Source organism: Orbicella franksi, chromosome 3 (assembly GCF_964199315.1).
Source record: "Orbicella franksi chromosome 3, jaOrbFran1.1, whole genome shotgun sequence".
In the NCBI taxonomy this organism is placed as follows: domain Eukaryota; kingdom Metazoa; phylum Cnidaria; class Anthozoa; order Scleractinia; family Merulinidae; genus Orbicella; species Orbicella franksi.
This window is the reverse complement of record NC_138147.1, coordinates 13,898,204-13,920,481: the sequence shown is the minus strand read 5'-3', so window position 1 is coordinate 13,920,481 and position 22,278 is coordinate 13,898,204. Positions and strand designations below refer to the sequence as shown.

The window sequence follows — 22,278 nt, the reverse complement described above, 5'->3', positions numbered from 1 at the left end:
CTTTCTCTTCTGTTCGTTGCCTGTTGCATAATGCCTACAACAGACGCAGTTTTCGGTCCACAGTATAATTGCAGGCCCTGTAGAAAGCGATCAGCTACCTGGTAAGGAACGTTTTATAACTTCCCAATACAGAATAATTTCATGTTAATGTCGAGGTTTTTTTTTCAATTTTTATTGTCATTCCCTTTGAGCTTACAAATAACTTGTTTTCGGTTTTCAACATATCAAATTATTGTAATGATATCTTTGATTTAATTTTCTTTTACATAAGAAGGGAAGCCCCTGGAGTCCTCTGTCAAGCTAACCGATCGACTACCTCAGCGAAAAAACCTATCACCCTTATTGTTCAACTTTTCAGATGTCAAAACGAGCAAGCATCATGCGGGACGTGTGACGCCATGGATAGCGCTTGCAAAAGAGTAACAGAAGAATTCGACACAAGGGCTGCAATTGAAGATAAACAGACAAACTGAACGAAAAAACAGTGTAAAACTCCTTAAATACCTTATTTGTAATATTAAAATTCCTGGAATGATAATCAGAATACATCATTAAAGTTTACAAACACAAGTAAATTGCAGCAAGGATTTTTTTCACCACTATTCCCACTACCGGTAGAATGCCGACAATATGCTCCCCGGAAATAAGACACCATCTTCTGCCGAAAATCAATACTACAATATAAGAAACGCCTACCACAACCTGACTATATTTGAAACTAAAGTGATTTGTTGATGCCGATAATACGCCCCCCAGAAATAAGACCGCCTTTCCCTGCAGAGAATGTCATATTTAAAACAGGAAACGTCTCTTACAACCCAACAATGTTTGAAAGTAAAGCGATGTGTCTTAAACTGCATCCACCATTTCTTAAATCGTGCAGTTATATATAATGCAACAGAGTCTTAAAACACAGATGCCCTAAAAGTTAACGGGAAAATATTCATTGTACGCAGGATTTACGAGTCTCCTGTCTTCCATTTCAATTTTCCAACCTGCAACAGATGTTTATGAAGTTGATGAAACTAGAATGTTTTATTTTATCACACAGTAAAGACAAAACTGTGTAGGCAAAGGCATCACGGAAGATGGTCATCAGGGGGCAATTTGACATATTACTTTGCAACATCTTTTCCTTTGTTGTAGTGCACCTTTTGCTGTTCATTTACAGAAAACAAACATTCATTTGTGTCCAAGTTTCTTTCATTATGGTCATTAAACTCTCATTAACACCAATATGACCTTCATTTGCGCGTAAGGAACGTTCAAGAAAAACATTTACAAATGCATTAACATTCAAAATCATCAAAAGAAAAACAATACCTTCATTTGACATTCATTGACTGTAAATGTATTTTCATTTTGGTCGAAAAAAAATTCGTTGTCACGAAACGACAATCATTTACACTTTACGACATTCAGTTTTCAACAAAAGACTTTCAATAACACAATTTGCATGAGAACTAAAATTCAAAATTGAATGAAATAAAAGTGGAGGCGGCAGATATATGACTACGAAGTCTTTTTGAAGCAAACGAAAACAAACACAAGAGAGTTTAAAAAGCACCCCTATTTAGAGGGAAAAATTAAGAAGTTAAGACTAGAAGATTCAATGTGTTAATTCTGCAGAGGCGTTTTACACAACAGCCTTCGAGCAGGCGTCTACCACTGCCTTTGTTTCATGCGGCAAAGTGACTCTGCCGCGTGAATCAAAGGCAAAAGTTGGCGTCTGCACGCAGCTACTGTGTAGATCTACACAACGGAAACGTTCACAGCAGGTCACGAAACAATACAGTTCCTGCATCGAATGATGGGTAGAGAGTTTGCTTTAAATTTGGTTGCAGAGTAGACGTCTGCAAGTGAAGACATTCATAGAGTCGACGTCTATTCACAGAGTCATATCATTCCCGTGTCTCACTCGCTTATCACAAATGGTCAGCAAGGCTTTTATATTGGCTTTTTGTCTATTATCTGTAGCCTGGTTGATGTCCGGCACCGAGGCAATTTACGGGCAGAACACCGATTTCAATGGAAGACGATCAGTGACCATGGTATGTTTTAGTTTGCTTTATAATCTCTCGAGCTTAATTTCTGTAGTTATAGCTATCTGCCAATCAATTGTGTAAGAACAGAAAGGCTTATTTCAATCACGTTTTCAACTGAAGAGTGTTCTAAACTTAGTGCTTTGGCTACAGAGTGCATAAACTAATCGGTCAGTTTTTCTGTCAGTAATTCTCGTCAAAATCACTCATGAACTGGTCTCTCATACAACGAAAAACATTTATTCGCAAGGACCATTAAACGTCTCTTACCCAGAAATCTCACAAAAAGACAAAAAGGAGAAGAAAAGAACATCTGGCGATCTGGAGAAGAGGCAAGCGCCAAAACGTTTGTAGTCACGCTCTGGCCGATTAGCACACTTCAGACTCGCGTTAGAAAGTTAAAAATATTCGTAGGAACGGTTTCAGAACTGTCCAGTTGTAATTTAACGGTTGTATTTTAACATTCTAACTACAATTCGACAGGCGCTTAATGTCATAACCACTTAAAGCTAAAATTGAGGATGCTTTTAACGGGTTATGCTGTTGCTATCGTAGCCTTTTGCGTCATGTTTACCTAATATATAGATTTAGGCCAGCCTAAAAGCGGAGCTCCTCAGTTATTTTTCGGAATGTTGTTACTAATGAAAATAATCCAACATGTATGAGGTAAATTGCGAATGATTTAATAGTTTCAGCCGGAACTAGTATTACATCAGCAGATCGAGGTGTAAGATGGTGTGATTATGAAATATAGAGCCATGATTTCAAGGATTTCTTGGAAGCCACCAAAATTCTTGATCACAGAACAGAAATGTCTTCTGTGCTTTTTGGTGGCATTTCTTGTTCTTTCCTACCTTATTCAGAAAGACAAGGCATTGTTATTAATCATTATATTCTTCCTTAGTTAACATGGGGACTCCCACACAAAAGAAGTTTACACATTTTTTGTTGTTGTGGGGACTGATTGAAATGCTGTGGTTACAATATACTCAGTCTCTGAATCTCTACCAAATGAAATCTCACAAAAATACCAAAACAGTATACATATGTGAAAAGGTGGAAAGTTTTGTTTTCTAACTTGTCCCCAAAGATACGTTTAGCCATCTTCACTATTGCATGGAGTCTCCTCCTGCTGGAAGGGTTTACAATAAGCAAAATCACCCTCGCATGAATGGTAATTACGATATATATATATTTTTGCTGATCATGAATACTTGCATAGGCTTCTAATAATAATTTTATTATTCAATTTCAATGTGATTTGTTCTTTTTCTCGACTGGCATTGTGGACTACAAGAGCTGTTATTGGGTTCCATTAATTAATTTTGCTATGATTAAATTATACCAAGAATTATCAGTAAGCTAAGAGGAAGTTATATTATGTACATGTATTTTGTCTGCACTACACAACCAAATGCACTCCAAGGTTATCAGGCATAGGTACATTTGTCAGAAGAGCCCAGCATATCCAAGATATGTTTTGATTGACACATCAATTAAGATAATTTACAGCAAAATGGCTAAAAAATACATCAATATCCTACATGCACCAAAGCCAGACATGGGGTTATAAGGCAATCATTTAAACAACAGATTGAAATAATTTATAAATTACAGAACACTATTTCTACAACAGAATGGAACAAATTAACCTTATCGGACATTGCAAATGGCAAGGCTGTCTGTAGAATGTCACAAATTTCTCAACCCTTTCTTTCTAAAAAAATGCTTATCCTGCAACTTTGCTTAAGACCCAGTTCTCCATTTCGTGTTGGCAAAATATCAATTTATGCCATGTCCAATGCAGATTATCACAAAATTGATTTAAAAGCTCAATAAATATCATTTTAAAGCCAAAAAGCCAATTATTTAAACCATGAGTAAATTATCTCTAAGAAAAACTGATTAATTTAAAAGGCACTTAAAAACAATTAGTTAATATGTGTTTCTTAATAATGTAATGCAGTGTATCTGTCACAATGTTGCAGCTATGATATTACTACAAACAGGATGGGTTGCAGAACTGAACCTCCAAGTCAGTTTATTCAATGAACTTGGTGCAGAATCTATAATCCCATCAAGTTGTCTGTAAATACAGAGAAACCAAACAAAGCATTACAATCATAAGTAATGAATTACTGAACTCTTTTACATGTATGAACAGTGTATGTTCCATTAATATTTGGGATCTCTCAGAAGCTGCATCCATGATAAATTAATTTGTTCCCAGATGCATTTGTTTATAGAACTTTTCACAAATTAATATCTCTGTCATAACAGTGATGTCTGTGTTCTACAACAATTAGTACACAAGAAAAATACACTCAGTAAGATATTGTTTACAATAAAAATCAATGCCTATAAGCAATCATAAGGACCTTAAATTTATATTTCCTCAGAAATATCTCACCAGGACATGGTTGCTTTGAAAATCTTTGATGTTTTAATACAGGCTCCCCATCTGTAAACTGTTCATATATTGACGGACAGGAACAGGCATGTAATTCCTTTCTTTGATATACAGTGTACTTCATCGTTAGTTGTTTACTGAGTGTTTAAGTAGTGAATCAAATGCTAGGGGTTGGTACTCCAACTTTCACTGTGGCAGGCTCTGCCCTGAAATACAAAGTAAACTTACATAACTGTTATGAACTTTGCCACTTGCTTTCAAGAGCAAATGCAATTTGCTTCAAACAAGAAACTGGAACATTGAGGGTTACAACAATGTGTACAGTCCCAATCACAGGGTCATCCAGGCTGTTTGGTTGTACATATAACTGCACAACTGTATGAGTTCAGCTTCCAGAAGAAAATCAGAGTTTGTCAGGATAAATACTGATGTTCTTGCTTGTAAACTCAATGAATGAATGTGCAGTTCTAGAAGATATTCACACCCAACACCCATTCATGGCCAGTCTTTAGAAATTCCAAATTAAAGTATCAGGAATCAAGAGCTCTAATAGAGAAAAAACCTCCATGTGGGGTATGAATCTTTTCTTGAAGAAAACAATGTCTGAGAAATCATTAATTACAAAATAATGTTTAAGAAACATCTTACCTTTCAGAGAATTTTGTAATCTACACTGTCTGGCCAGTTCACATATTTGACAAGTTGACACTGGGCATGTTTTTAAATTTGTGCCCTTCAACATCACATTACTATGTAGTAGGACTGGCCAACTAAAAACAGCATAATTTGGTTAATTAATATACACTGTACATTATTAGGTTGAAATATTGGTGTAGATTGTTGCACATCAACAGATACAGAAACTATTTGCACCTGAATCATAACGAGTGAAAAATCATGCATGAGACATTTACATGTACATGTAACAGCCCTCCACCTCAGAACCATCACAGATATGATATGATATTTTTAACCTCTCTGAAATTTCAGATTATTCAAGATTAACATATGCACGTACATCATCTGGGGCAACCCTAAAACACTGAATTTGGAAAGTGAAATCCGGAATCCAGAATCTGGAATCCGGAATCCGGAACCAAAAACCAGAATCTGGAATCCAGATATTATGAATGATGATAGAAATAATTCACTTCAGCAATGTCTAATAAATAAACATGAGCAAAAATTATTTTGTTGTTATCTATTTTCTTGGCTTTACTTCAGCCACAAACTGTAATTGCTAAAAAATTATTGACTAGTTCTGAACAACCCTTAGCTATATATCTGGCCCGGTTGTTCAAAAGCTGCATAAAGCTATCCATTGGGTACATCACTATCCAGTCAGGGTTACTGATTTTTTGGGTGGATAGAGTTACTCATAGCCTGCGAACAGGCTCTAGTATCTGTCTCTAGTGTCTGAGCAGGCTAAATAGGTGTCTAGTGTTTTTCTGCATTGGCATGTCACCAAGAGCCTTCATGCTGCTTTGCCACTCACGCCCCCAGCCCAAAACCCATCATTTGTTGAAGCTGGCCCTAGTGAGAGCCTGCTTCTTGTCTAGATCAAATTGCTCTGAGAAGACTGGTGAGCAGCACATTAACAACAAGCTATTATAGGCTATTGCAGTGAGTTTCTGGCAGTCTTTTAGCATCTTTTAACAACATGTGGTCTGATCTGTTAGCAAGTGAGAAGCAGACGGAAGTAAGTGTGCAACATTTCAACAAATTGTTTTAATATGATGGCCGCCAAGAATATGAAAGGCTGATTTGTCACAGTATCAGTGTGGAAATTGTGTTAATCTGGAATTGGTCTCGTATCTGTTGGAAAAATCAAATTTCATATTTAGACCAGATGGGTTAGCCTTTGGACTTCGAAAGTGGGGGGCGTGACTGTCAATGTACAGGGGGCTGCCACTGACGGATATCCTGTTCTCTATGACATTTTCTATCTTGTTCAGTATCTACTAGACATAAAGGATAAATTTATACTCCCGGTAAATTGAAGATCACTTATTAAACAAAATGGCAATTACCAGCAAGCTTATTTTAGACACTCTCGAGGTGCTTGGAATAAAATTAAGACGCACTTTACTGAGATTCTCATAGTCATAGCCCTCACTAAGAATAACAGTTGCATGATTTCAACAGACGGGGAATTTTTGTTTCAAAAAAGGTTAAGTTTGAGGTCCTTTTTACTTGGCAGCTTCCTTTTTACTGTCGAAAAGCTAAGCAAAACAATTTTTGTGTATTTGAAGAACTTATTTTCTTTGATTTGCGGATTCCGGTTTCCAGTTTCTGGATTCCAGTTTTTGGTTCCAGATTCCGGATTCGAGTTTCTGGGTTTTAGGGTTGCCCCATCTTTAACAGAGTGTTTGCTTCACATTCAGTTTACACATGGCTCAAGGCTGTTGCCTAAGGAAATTTTTAAGGAGCCCTTCGGGCTTCTTCCACCAAAAGTTAGGAGCCCAAATAAAATTCTCCGTGTTCAATCCAGGGGGGGGGGGCCTGGGGAGGTTGAGGAAGATGGCGGGGGGGTTAATTGTGGACATTTTGGGGAGGGATCCTGGGGCGGAGATTTTCCATGAGACACTAATATGGTCTAATATCAATCAAATTTTATAAATAAAGCATTAAGCAAAGTGATCAGGTCATGACTGAGAAAGAATACTATTTCTGGTCAAACTCAATTATTGATGTATCCATGCAGGTGCCGCAGCTTTTTTTTACAAAAATTTATATTGCTGCTTTCGTTTTTGAGTTTTGTAATTCTATTTTAAAAAGACGAAATACGTTGTACAAATCATGAAATGCAAGCCACAAATGAAAACAAACAAAAATGAAAGAGGCATTTGGGGGGGTTTGAATTTGGCCTCACTGAAATGTGCGTTCCTTCCCCGGGCTTGGGACATTAGTATAAACTAAAGGTGATTTCGAGGCAGCATTACAGCAATATTGGCCACTTCTTTGGAGAAAATAAATTCTTGTATATTAGGTGAAGTCGCGACAATTCATTTGATAATTTAAAATATAGAACCCTAGTATGCAAAGAGAATTGTAATGATGTGTTCTTTTTGCTGGCTAGTTACTTGAATTATCCTTTCAGAACCTAAAGAAATTCATTCAGTACATCTAAGTGAAGTTTTCTGAAGTACCAGACAAATATTTAGACACATTTATCTTTTTTCAACTGTAAATATAATGTCAGCAGGATCATCACTCCAATTCCAAAAAAATTTGTTATCAAAGTAGTTAATTTGCAACTTGGAATCAGTAAGGCATCAACAGAGACACAATCCATTGCCATACATGATGTACAGTTATTCAATACTGAGCTTGCAATGCATTATAGGGCGATTTTCAAACATGGCTGTTTTCGGCTGTTTCGTGAGCGGACAGAGACTTTGTTGCCGTGCTTTTGCCCAGATTTCTCATGATAAAAGCAAAATAGGACCAGAGTAGCTGTTGTTTTCCGTTTAATTTATTGTGTGAACGATTTTTTGACCAATTTCATGAGAAGATTGAAGTCATCGGACATATTACATGGGAAACATAACTCCATGTTTAGGCGCCCACTCGGGCTCCTTGAACAAAACTTTAGTCGCCCGCACTCGTAAGTTAGGCGCCTCAGGCGACCGGGCGCCCGTTAGGCAGCAGCCTTGTGGCTGTTATCCAGCGTACGCAGACTTATAAGTTTTCCTTCAAAAATATATTGCAACAACTATTGCATCTTTCATTACCTATTCTTGTGATGAAATGATGCAAAATTCAAGAACAAGAAGTCATAAGCATAAAACTAACTTACGTGGTAGTGTTTACAGTTCCTCTTACTGTCTGCATATGCCGTCCATAAACTGGTGCTGCCTGGACAATGTACTCATTATTTTTCTGATCACACCTTTTAAAACGTCACTGTTATATAATTCGTCCTGAAAAAGCAATACATGAAATGTTATGCCTTTGGCACTCACCAAATACCTTTACATGATGTATAATGTACACCATATCAACATTCACAATTCTTTTTACTTTCATTGTAACTCTTTTGTCTCACTTTCCCTCACTTGAAGACTGGACTTCCACATTAGGTGATAATTTGCCTCTGGAATCTCTATGAACTCACAGGCAGTGATAACAATTAAATCGTGACTAATTTTATCAAATGTCAGATTTTAATGCTAAGTTTATACAGTAACTTTACATTACTCTTCGTATATATATATAACCTCTCAATTATTGCACCTATAGACAGAAGGTGTGCTGGGGGAAGAAATGTTCTAAACTCTCTGAACTTTTTCTCCCTTACCTGTAATAGGATGACCATTATGAACTACGGTTTGTAACCAACACCAACATCAGGTTATGTATACACATGTATATTTTGTTGCCGTCTGTAATCATAAAAAAATAAAAATTTAAAATCCTCCATAAAGTTCATACTCAATAACACTGCTACATGTAGCGCTGTTACTGGAATTCAATTTAAGTGAAACTGTTGCAACAGCTCTGTCAAAATTGTTCCTAGCATTAAGGCAGGATAACAGAATATACATGTAGCACACAGCAAAGGCTAGAGATACACACATGTTAGTTATCAGTTAGGATTTGGCGAGCTTCTGTGCTGTAGGTATGGTGGAAAATAATAGATTATCACAAATGAAGGTTCCTGAGACATTTTGACAGCACTGAGAGGAATTAATATATAAATTCACAAAAGAAGAAGTTCTTGCCCTGTCCAGTTCTCTGCAATAAAAATATCATTTACATACAAGTCATTTATTATATATGGTTTGTGTTTAAAGCCGATATAATGCACACTCTGATTGGCCAATTCCAGTGCATTACTTACATTTACATGGTATACCTCAGTAAAATCATAAAACATTGCGTGCAACTAAAATAAAAAATATAAAAAATAAAAAATAAAAAGAAATGCCTAATTCATAACAATTTAAAATACTCAACACTAAAACGAATGTAATTCTTTCCTTGAAAATTATTCTCCTGTAATGCCCATGGGCCAATTACAGGCATGCTAAAAAGTCCTAACACAAAGTAAAAGGAAATTAAGAAAACTATTGCTTTTTCCCGGAAAATTGTGGCGCCCAAAGACAATGATGGAACACTCTGAGAGTGCATTCTATCAACCCGATGAAATAAAATTTAAGGAGAATAGAGAATTCACAAAGTTATATCACAAACGAATTGGTACAGGACAGGAGAAAGGAAACTGTACAGCCAGGAAGAAACTGAAACTTTCTTCGACGAGCGAAAAAGTATGCATGCACAACAAAGAAAACAGTCAGTGACATTCATTTAATAAGTTAGTTAATAAAAAATTAGTGTGAAGAAGAGAGCAGAGAGAGAGAGAGTGGAGATAGGAGAATGCTCTCTCCAACTAAATTGTGTATATATGTATGTAAAAGTTATTCTTATTACCGAGAAATGGTCAGGGCAAGAACTTCTATTACACTGTTCAATTTACTGAGTTAATTAGTACCATGTCACTTAGTAGGAACATTTCCATATTAAGTGTAAATACCGCATTGGGGAATAACCTCTTGTTAAGAAAATAGGGTCCATGTACCCCCAACCAAAAGCAATGGCACAAATAAAATGAAATAGCCAATCAAAATCAAAGCAGAGCTTTATTTGCAGACAGGATTGCCATGCATAATCGTCTACTCGACATTTTGGACTATATAAGCATTTCACCAAACCGAACTAATTGGACAGGAAACAAAATAAAACGAGGAAATCTACATTATAAACACAAGATGCATATCACTACATCTGAGCTCGAGTATCAACAGCAAATCCCTTCTCAATGAAAGGTGACCGAATAAAAGAGAGGATAAAGAAAATTCGTTTAAGCTTGCGGTGTTAAAGTTTAAAAATTATTCACGCTTAAATTTGAATATTACTGAGAGTCTGTATTTTTGCCGACGGCTTAATTTAGCTTTGCAGTCATTTTATTGGCAGTAGCTTTACCAGTCTTCAACCAAATTAACCTCGGAATTCACAAAAGCATTTCGCCAAACCGAATAAATTGAACTAACAAAACGAGGAAATCTCCATACGTTGTAATCACAATATGCAAATATTCACATAGGAACAAAATTAAATTTAGCAAATCCTGTTCGCTTCGGCTTAAAATGGTTTGTAGACCTTCCCTGGTTTTCAACAACAGAAGAAGAAATTTTAGCAGTCTACGAAGCGGCAGTGCTAACTAACTCAGAGAAAACTTCAAAACTCGCCCGGCCGTGTTTACAAGTACGGTTTTGGCTAAGCTTATTTTTAGACGTGAGGTTATAAGCTTAAGTTGACGACGAAAATCGACAGAAAACTTAATTTGTTTACAACTTACAGCAACCTCCAAAGCGACCCACGTGTTATTGTTTAGAGACGAGCGAAATTAAAACGATGCAATTTATAAAATCTCTTACAGCATGGCTTCAAATAAGGAAGACTTTTAATGGATTCCAATTGAAAATAAGCTTAAATCGCCGAGGCAACTTGTTAATTTTCATAGCAAACGCAATAACAAATTTCACTTACCGCAAGTTGGCAATTCAGTTCGGCCAGTGTAAATCTTCCGGGCAGAAACTTGCAGCAAAAGCTGTGAAGACTGAACTGAAGTTATATTTTCGATAGATCAACGAATCAACCACTTTTTCCCGCTACGTTTACTGTTTTGTAATTTCCCTAAAACACTCGGGCACGTTTGATTTCTCTTGTTCATCACCTGACCAAATCAGGTGACTTTTGAATTTTCTTGCACGGCTGCACAGCATCACGTTCGCGCGAATTTTGAACTTGGTCATGGGGAGTTCGGCAGTCTTCTGAATCAATTTGTCGGGTACTTTCGCCTCCTTTCTATAGCCCTCGTTAGCTTTGGTTCACGGCATTGTTCGGTATTATTTCACCTCCTTTCTCTAGCCCTTGACTAGCTATAATTTACGGCATTGTTCAGTACTGTCTCGTCTCCTTCCCCAGCGCTGGCCCGCTCAGTCTTTTTCGCGATCTTCTTCGCTACTTCTTTGCCTGTTAATTCTTGCTTTCTGTTTTTTGCTTGAGTGGAACCCTGTCTTAAAAATATTAGATCAACCTCAGCTATCGTTTTTCTTTAAAAATCCCGCCAAGAAAAATGGCATTCTCCCGCTACGAACCGAGGGTGCATGTCTCTGTCAACCTATTAGCTGAAGTATGGCGGCCATCTTGCGCGACTCCGTCGTTGTCGTCGTCGTCGTCGTCGCCGTCGTGCGTACGCGCCCACGAGCAATACCGCTAGCCATGATAACCATGAGAAAATCAATTCATGGGTTTCCTTTTCTTCCCTATATGGGTATGGGGCTCCGCTTGGCGGCCCTTCGGGCCGCCGGAGCTCCGCTATAACAAGGCATTTCTTTGATACAACACTTAAGGCTAAATTTGAGGGTACTTTTAATGGGTTATGGCTTCAACTGAAAAAGACAGCTAACATTGATACATCAAAAAAGTGACAACTGTTGGAAACTTTCTAAGCCACCTTACATTCTATTTGTATCAATTTCTAGAAGTTGGAGAGCCGCCAGAGGAATATCGGGGACCTGTGTGCTGCCGCCAAAGATGTTTGCAAAACAGACCCAGATCAACAGCAGCTTTAATTCAGTAGTTATCACAATGAAAGCCCAAAGTTAAGAAAACCACAAGGAACGAAACAATATGTAGAAAACTTCAAATATTAGTAAAACTAGGTTAATGAAATTGTTTCTCGTCTCTCTCTTTTACACCTTGAAGAGTAAATATTTCCTTCTCGTTTGTCACTCCCAAAAAACTAAATCGAGGGTAGACTTCGCGGTTATTTCAAGCAAACAAAACAGATTCCTCCAATCGCAGTTAGGATTATGCGCGGATGTGTAGAGATCGACAAAAGGCAACAACCAGCCTTAAACACAAAATAGAACAACGCGAAAAGACGAACTTGCATAGTACAGCAATGAAATTAAAGAAAATCAAATATGTTCAATGGATAGAAGGCGTAAGACTTCTCTCTCATAAACGGCTCTAAGTCACATGAGTCTCCTGCTACCTTCATCGATCAAATGATTGAACAATGCACCATTGATAAAGACCGCGCATGCAAGTTTCAAAAACGGTTCTCAACAACAAAAATAATCGCAAAAGCCTTACATAGGTACACCTTAAAAACTCTTGGCTTGGCATGAAAAGGTAGACATGTTTTGCTGGATAAAGTCGACTTAATGATCAGCATTTCTAAAGAGCAAAGATAAGTTGTGAAAATGCTTTACGCTTGATCATGTCAGTCTATAAACTAAAATAGCAAAAACTGCTGTCTCTTTAAGTACAAAATAATTTCGACAAGTCGTTCAAGGCAATTTAACCACGGAGGCGCTTTGCCCTCCTGAAGTTATCCATCAATCATTTTATAAATCGCTTCATATCGACACTGGCACAATGGTCCACAATGCCCAATCGTTTCCTGAGTGGGATTAAGTTATGAGAGAAATATTGTTGCCGGGCAATGAGCCGTACAGATCGTAAACATTAACATAGATCTTTACTATTTCATTATTCCGTTTTCTTCTTAGTTTTAGTTTCGATTGAAAGGAAATGCACAGCGCTCAAGACATGTTTCGCCACACTTCGAGCCACTTCGAAGATCGCCAAAAGAACTCCACTACTCTAAGTATTTTCAACTTTCTTCTCGGTGTCTGGAAATTTGGTCAAACACAGTATTTCGTGTTTGATATATTACAATCGTGTTAGTAAATAAAAGGAGAAAATCTTCAAGCCACTGTGTTATTTTCTCTTTATCATGTTGACCAGCTGACCAAGCTGACCGTTTCCAACACACCCGCAATAAAGAGGGAAATCATGACGCTTGTTTACCCTCTACCCTAAAAAACCGGTTAAATCATCGAATGGAAATTACCACGGGGATGCGCTCGTTCCATTTCCACGACTTTTTCCCGGAAGATAGGAAATTATAGAGTGAGCCTGGAATTAGTAAAACTAGCAAATGGAACGCACATTTCCCATTCGGGAATTCCATTGGAGAATTTTGGTCTACCTTTCAAGAGATCCCGCTTTCCTGACAAAATTTCCTTTCGGGGAGACAAAATTAATCTTTCCATTTACATTCCATCCGAAATTTCCGCATTTTCTGGGCAAATGGTAAACAACCGACATCAGTATCCTCACTAATGACTGGTGAGGATATGGAAAATACGCCACTCGGGACCCGGATGTAGTTTCGTATCAATTGTACGATTAGTTTATTTTCAAGTAAAACACTCCTATATATAATCTATAATATAATCTATGTAATAAAAAGCCTTATCACTCTTGAATTTTAACACCCAATCACAGCATGATGTATGTAACGAAACTTTACCAAGCGCTAATTACAGAAAAATAGTTTAACCAAATTCTCCCAATCAGTGCCACAAGAGCAGTAGGGAAACGAATGATGAACACTTGTACGTTTTCACTTTAAGGAGACTTAAAATAACTCGCCCTGTTAATTTCATATCGTTTTCTGGCTGATTTACCCATGCGACGAAAACATAAGTACAAGCACAATCAAAAGCGAAAGCATAATAACAAGGTCTCAGTATAAACAGAATTAAAATAAAAACCTTTTTAGATTTTTCTACTCTCGCGTCTGCTTGGTCCGGCCTCGCCCAATGTAAGAAATACTACAAATCAAGTATCCTGCCTTTAGGCGGCCTCTAAATGTTCGTTTACAATTAAGATGGACGCTTCAAAATTCAATGGCACTACGCTTTTGTATATAACGTTGCGCTTGTAACATATCTTAAAATCACTCCACGAGACCTAATTTACACCTGAGCTGCATGTTAGACTAGGTTTATGTTCCACTGTCCGTTTGTTCTACTGTCTGTCCCTGCACCCATTAAAAACTTGGTGTCTATAGAGCACTTATTATCACGGTCCGCAAGTCTGTTCGTCGAGATTTCTTGCAGGTTAGGACTGTGTTTCTTCACAGCTGGGTGATAACCCAGCGTTAAGTCACAGGAGGTAACAGCTCGGCGTCTCGGATTCCAAGTCTGCAACAACCAACGTGCCTGCAAAGCCAACAAAAGCAGCTCCCAAAACGGCAAACATGAAAGATCAACCGACAGATCTGAGATAATATAAACACTATAACAAGTAGAGCGAATACACCAGGCAAAAAACCGAGAATCAAAAGCTCCACCCATGAGCAAACATTCAGCCAATCAGCAAACGCGCCGGTGGATGAAACGGTCAAGGAAAGGAACGAGGCAGAAAACAAGTTCACCATCCCCAACACAATAAGCGATAACAGAGAAATTGTTTCCACTGTGTTGGCCTTTGAATCTCGAAATGGCTGCCTTGCTAGATGATGAAGAAGAACCAAAAACGAGAAGAATGTCATCAGGATGACACGTGAGAAAGGATCACTGATGACCGCTTTCAAAATGATTAACACCAACCGACGACCAATCAGAATGCTCTCCCAATTCAAGGAACCTCCCTTACCATCCATGGGTCTTTTAAAAGGATCATAAAGAACCTTTTCTATTGATGCCGTCAAGAGCTGGGAAGAGGGCCCATCCTTTAAATTCTTCAGAATAGACGTGATTATCAAGTCAATCAGTTAGGAATGGTGCAGGAAGAATACAAGCAAGCGAGAATTTTTTGACAGACAGCGCTTCCCTGTACAACTTCAGTGCACCCCAAAACAACACAAACCCGAAAGGGATAATGAAGGTTACAACAAATGCAATCAAAACGTACCGCCACCACACGTAGCGAACCACATTATCATCGTGAAACAGTCGCCACTGAGAATCAATGGGAACGCATCGCTGAAAAAACTAGCAGATCCTAGTGTGGCGTAACCCAGTAGCAGGACTTCCAGTATACCACCAAGATAAGGCCCTGGGAAGGGCGCATCCCGACCACCTATCATTTGGAATCCAAAATGTAAACAAAAAAGCCGACAAATCGTAACCAACGTGCCGAAAACGTGGAGAGTGGAAAACACTCTTTTTGTTACGACCGTAAAACCAGGAAAAGGGCATATAAACCCTGACGAGGAGGTCAGTTTTTGCTGAAAATTAAACAATCCCACAAAAGGCTTGACAAAATAGGTTTTTAAAAGCGATTTTGAAGAGCTGGAAACAAGGAGCAGGTTTCCCGCCTGATAGAAGTAGAAAATAATCTTCAAGTATCCTCTGTTAAAGTCTAGCTCTTGAGTTGCGGGTGCAGGCTCCTTGAACCAAAGTATTTGGCACTTTATCCAAGATAGAAAAGGAGGCTTACATGTCAAGTACAGTGCCACTATTAAAACGTACAGTGCTGCAACAGGCCAAAACCAATAGTCTGAGCACTTAGGAATTGGCCGACAGAGTGTGGAGTAAAGTGTCTCGGTGTAGCCCGATTTACAATGACCACACAGTACGCCTGAACGGTTTCCTTGACAACTATTGTATTCCAATGAATTTGCCTGTTCATTTCGACCACAGCATCCAGGAGGGCAGATTGTAAACTTCAGTACTGGCGGGAGATGTCACTCTTCGAAGCCCCAGAAATTCTGTTTTGCGACGATATTCTGACTGCAGTTTGCTCCAAACGGACAGATAAGACAGTCAAAGCCCGGCATTAAATGCGTCCCATGTACTTACCCACCCTGTAGACTGTAGAGACCTCCTGCTCAAGGCAAGCAACTATACTCCAGCCCAGTAACCATAATCGTGCACGAAGCATCCTTCGTTCCAGTAGTTATTGTATTGGAAAAGCTTACAAGCTGCGTTTGCCTCTTTTTCGGGCAGTAAAGTTGGGTGGAGTTGTCATCTCCGAAGTCAACAGGGCCTCCTTTCGCAATTTTCACTAAGGAATTTCCAACAGCGTTGCGCTTACCGTTTAGGGTGGAGTTTTTGATGTCTAACGGTCCTTCACTTTCTGTATGAATAAACGAGGACTTTGAGGAGGTCTTTAAGTCGCGAATCAACTCACTTTTGGATTGCAGAAAATAACAATCCTGTATAGAAACAATTGTCGACCTCGCTTCAGCATAAATAGTTCCGCCAACAGCTGATGCAAAATTGCCTTGCAAGGAACAATTGAGAAATGTTGTCTTTCCTTGGTTCAAGTAGAGTGCACCGCCGATCAATGCAGTATTGTACTTGAATCTTGCGTCCTTAAAGAAGAGCTTACTGTTATAATCCCACTTAGGAAAGTTGTTATCCTCTTCTCCAATGGCGGTAGGATGGTCTTTGCCCATGCAGCCTGGATCTTCAAGTGTATCCCAAGACATCACAATGTGTCCAACGCCTCCAGGAGCTGCAGGGGATGAGTTGTTTAGAAACAGAGCACTTTCAACCAGGATCTCTATCTTATTGTTAGCCGCGCTGAGATAGAAAGCTTCCCTGGTAATGGAACTTTTGCAATTCCTATACGTTACATTTGACATTATTACCCTGTGAAATTTGATCGAAAAGCAAGCTCCACCACCAGGTTCCACTGCAATATTCCCAGTGAAAGTTGTATCATTGATCGTTACATAATTTCCTGGTGTTTCATTACCCAAGGAAATCGCGCCACCCCGGTCAGTTGAATTATTTTTGGTGAACAATGTGCCCTTAATTGTAATATTTTGACTTGAATGACCACTACCAAAATCGATAGCACCTCCAGGTGCAGATGCCGTATTGCGGACAAAACACGAGTCCTCAATCTTTACGAAATTTGCAGAATGAACTTGCACATTTTTATCCGATGCTTTCACGGCAGAAATGGCACCCCCTGGTCCACCAGCGCTATTGTTCTTAAAGAGGGTGTGTTTTATTGTCAAGTTAAGTTCTGCTGTAGAACCTCCGGGTGGATACAGTGCAGTATTGTCAAAAAATCGCGAGCTCTCAATAGTTATGGAATTTTCAGAACCAACTCGAGAATCTCCACTCCCTAGCCTCATGGATGCAAGTCCTCCGCCTGGACCTCCAGCATTGTTATTCGCAAACGTTGCGTTTTTTAAGGTTATTTTAGTTTCTTCTGTCACGAAATCGATAAAAATTGCTCCTCCAGGTGCAAATGTAGTACTGTTGACAAAACGTGAGCTTTCAATTGTAATGAAATTTTCAGCGCCACTTTGAAAATCTTTGTTCGCTAAATTCATGGCTGCCTTTGGAATGACGAAAGTTAGAGCTCCGCCATAGCCAGATGCCGAGGTTAACACAAAGTCGCTGTTTTTAATGGTTACGTTGGCCAGTCTCGGAGATTTAACAGATACGGCCCCACCTTGTCCGCGATCACTCTTACATTCAACAAAGTGCGATTGCTCTATGTAAAAAACAACACTTTCTGTTAGTTGAAATAAAGACCCCGCGAATAATGCTCCACCGTCACCAAACGAGCCGCAGTCAAGAAACCTTGAATTACGCAGGCGCACTAGCATCCTCGGACCAACAATTGACACCTCGCCTTCTCCAGCACTATATGAACTAACGGATTTGAACAAGCAGTCTGATATATCTATCATCAAGAGTGATTCTGCATTCCAAGTAGAAAAATAACGATCCTCTTTCAGAGAGAGGTTCTCCATATCCATTGGTAAGTGTCTAAACGCACTTATTGAAACAGCACCTCCACCTCCAGCCTTGTTCTCCTCGAAACCGCACCTGTAAAATGTGACTGTCAAGTTAGGACACTATATAAACTGCACCACCTTTTGACGCCCCAAACGCTGCCGTTGTTACAAACGATGAATTGATGGCTGAAACATTTGCAAGGATAGTTGCTGACACCAACAATGCACCACCATCTCCATTCAAGCCATACCCTAAAAGTGACGAGTTATAAACCTGTGCTAACAGGTTTGTTGCAGTGATACTGAGGGCCCTTCCACTAAGCCCCAAGAAAAAAGCTCTATTGATAATTGCGCTCACATTGTTGCTTTCTGTGATAAGCTCAGTGACATTTCCAAAAGAGCACAAATGGTTTTTTCCAGTGACAAAAACATCCTTGAGAAATATGTTCAGATTGCCATTCATCACATTTACGTAAACCAGACCCATCCGAGAAACAAGGTTGTTTCAAAATGTTACGTTGTCTAGTCTGAGATCAAATCCCACCGAATAGCTGCTTTGGATCTTGATCAAATTTCCCATCTCAACTTCTGAAACTACAAACTTATCTCTGAATATTGTGTCTTTGACGTCCACAACAACAAAAATACTAATCCTCCAACTTTGCTTAAGACCCAGTTCTCCATTTCGTGTTGGCAAAATATTAATCTATGCCATGCCCAATGCAGGTTATCACAAAATTGATTTAAGAGCAACATAAACCAAGCACAATAAATATCATTTTTAAGCCAAAAAAACAATTATTTAACTAAACCATGACATGATGAGTAAATTATCTCTAAGAAAAAATGATTAATTTAACAGACACTTTAAATAATTAGTCAATACATGTATCATAGTGTTTCTTAATAATGTAATACAATGTATCTGTCACAATGTTGCAGCTATGATATTACTACACACAGTATGGGTTGCAGAACTCAACTTCCAAGTCAGTTTGTTCAATGAACTTAGTGCAGAAATTATTATGGCATCAAGTTGTCTGTAAATATAGAGAAACCAAACAAGCATTACAATCTTAAGTAATAAATTATCGAACTCTTTTACATGTATGTACAATGCATGTTCCATTAATATAGGGGATCTCTCAGAAGCTGCATCTATGATGATTTAATTTGCTCCCAGTGCACTTTTTATGGAACTGTTCACACATTAATATCTCTGTCATAATAGTGGCTTCTGTGTTCTACAACAATTAACACACAAGAAAAATACACTCAGTAAGATATTTTTACAACAAAAATCAATCCCTATATGCAATCACAAGGACCTTGAATTCATATTTCTTTAGAAATATCTCAAATGGCCATGCTTGCTTTGAAAATCTTTGATATTTTAATCCAGGCTGCCTATGTGTACACTGTTCGTGTGTTGACTAACAGGAACAGGGATGTAATCATAGTAATCATACTGTATATAGCTGCTACATGAACACCACTGAACATACAAAGACATATCAATTATAATTTATAACCAACAGATGACATTCCTTTCATTGATATACAGTGTACTTCATTGTTATTTGTTTACTGAGTGTCTACAGTAGTGAATCAAATGCTAGGGGAATGGTACCAAAACTTTCACAGTGGCAGGCTCTACCCTGAGATGTAAAGCAAACATATATAGCTGTTATGAACTTGGCGACTTGCTTTCGAGAGCACATGCAATTTGCTTTAAACAAGAAACTGGAATATTGCAGTACAACAATGTGCACAGTCCCAATCAAAGGGCCATCCAGGCTGAAAATCAGACTTTGTCAGGATAAATACTGATGTTCTTGTTGACTTAATCTGAATGTGCAGTTCCAGAAGATATTCACACCCAACACCCATCCATGGCCAGTCATTAGAAATTCCAAAGTAACAGGAGGAGGGGGCCCTTAAAGAAAAAAAACCTCTATCTGTGGGGTATGAATCTTTTCTTGAAGAAAACAATGTCTGAGAAATCATTAATTACAAAACAATGTTTAAGAAATATCTTACCTGATAATTCCAACTTCCAGAAGATTTTGTAATCTAGACTGTCTGGCCAGTTCATATATTTTACAAGTTGGCACTGGGCATGTTTGTAAATTTGTGTGCTTCAACATCACATTACTATGTAGTTGCATTGGTCAACTAAAAACAGCATAATTTGGTTAATTAATATACCCTGTACATTATTAGGTTGAAATATTGGTGTAGATCGTTGCACACCAACAGATACAGAAACTATTAGCAGCTGAATCATAACAAGTGAAAAACCGTGCACGAGACATTTACATGTACATGTAACAGCCCTCCACCTCAGAACCATCACAGATATGATATGATATTTTTAAACTCTCTGAAATTTCAGATTATTCAAGATTAACATGCACGTACATCATCTGGGGCAACCCTAAAACACTGAAACCGGAAACCGGAAACCGGAACCGGAAACCAGAATCCGGAATCCAGATATTATGAATGATGATAGAAGTAATTCACTTCAGCAATGTCTAATAAATAAATATGGGGAAAAGTAATTTTGCTGTTATTTATTTTCTTGGCTTTACTTCAGCCACAAACTGTAATTGCTAAAAAATTATTGACTAGTTCTGAACAACCCTAAGCTATACATCTGGCCCGATTGTTCAAAAGCTGGATAAAGCTATCCATTGGGTAAATCACTATCCAGTCAGGGTTAGTGATTTTTCGGGTGGATAGAGTTACTCATAGTCTGCGAGCAGGCTCTGGTATGTGTCTCAAGTATCTGAGCAGGCTAAATAAGAGTTTAGTGTTTTTCTGCATTGGCATGTGAGCGAGTGCCTTCATACGGCTTTGCCCGTCATGCCCCCAGCCCAAACACAAGAGCCTGCTCATAGGCTAAGTTACCTATCTTTCGTTCAACCTGGCCCTGGTGAGAGCATGCTTCTTGTCTAGATCAAATTGCTCTGAGAAGACTGGTGGATAGCACAATAACAACAAGCTATTGCGGTGAGTTTTTGGCAGTCTTTCAGCATCTTTTAACAACATGTGGTCCAATGTGTTAGCAAGCGAGAAGCAGACGGAAGTAAGTGTGCAACATTTCTATAAATTGTTTTAATATGATGGCCGCCAAGAATATGAAATGCTGACTTGTCACAGTATCAGTGTGGAAATAGTGTTGATCTGGAATTAGTCTCGTATCTGTTGAAAAAATCAAATTTTATATTTAGATGAGCCAGGTTAGCCTTTGGACTTCGAAAGTGGGGGCGTGACCGTCAATGTACAGGGGGCTGCCACTGACAGACATCCTGTTCTCTATGACATTTTCTACCTTGTTCAGTATCTACTAGACATAACGGGTAAATTTATACCTCCGGTACATTTAAATTGCAGATCACTTATTAGACAAAATGGCAACAAGAAGATCTATTAGATCTTATAACGGTTTTTTTAAAGTTTAACTGTTTTGTTAATACTACAGCCACAACGCAATGCACATTCCAAAGCAGTCCTTGATGATTCATTGAACACATCACTTGATCAACACAAACTGTGTTATAACTTATTACACCATCACTCTTAGCCTTTGTGAAATCTATGACGATGCAATGGTCTTAATCTAGAAGTTCGCTTGGGATATGCCCATGAATGATACAAAAGGAAAGGAGTGTCACGCTATTAATAAACAGCTTTCTTCCTGAAAAGTCAAAATTTAATTTGTTTGTGCTTTGAAGTAGTCACGCAAGTCACACAATCAGAGGGTTTACGCTATCCACGGCTAATTTTAGAACAGTTGTGTTTTTTCTCTTAGCACTAACTTAAACGTTGCAAGTTCTGGCAAGCTCTTGTTTACCTCAGCAAATATTTAATTTTTCTTCAAATCTCTTAACTCGCCGCAATGAAACAGCCAAAGAATTTGCTTCATTTGCCGAAACCCACAAGAATACTCGCAAAATTGCAAATAAATTAATGACAATCACTTCTGGCGAAATAAACTTGCAAAATGAACACGATCTCATTTGTCACGTAGCGAAAATGAAAGCTGCAACGTCCCTTTTTTAGTGTTCTTTGCGTATTTATCATTTCCCTTCGAATCCAACGCTTTGATAAAACCAAAAGAAGATATATTTTACACACAAATAAAGAAAACAATATCCGTAACATTGTCCGTGTATTAATGTTTCAACAGCTTTCGGTGAATAAACATCACAGGTTGCATGATTCAAAATTTGGCCGAGAGGAAGTTTGGG

At 38.4% G+C, this 22,278-nt stretch overlaps 1 long non-coding RNA gene across 2 annotated transcripts; it reads right to left on the bottom strand.

Annotated features, from left to right (window-relative positions):
- Positions 1-4,305: 4,305 nt before the first annotated feature.
- On the bottom strand, positions 4,306-19,070 carry LOC145481378 (uncharacterized). Of its 2 annotated transcripts, XR_014048629.1 has the most exons (4): positions 8,753-9,490; positions 8,252-8,375; positions 5,101-5,222; positions 4,306-4,658 (listed from the first exon to the last, which is right to left on the bottom strand). It is a non-coding gene; the product is annotated as an uncharacterized LOC145481378 (long non-coding RNA). The 2 variants fall into 2 exon arrangements; XR_014048630.1 differs by lacking the exons at positions 8,252-8,375; positions 8,753-9,490 and adding an exon at positions 18,819-19,070 and having other exon boundaries at positions 5,101-8,104.
- Positions 19,071-22,278: the final 3,208 nt, after the last annotated feature.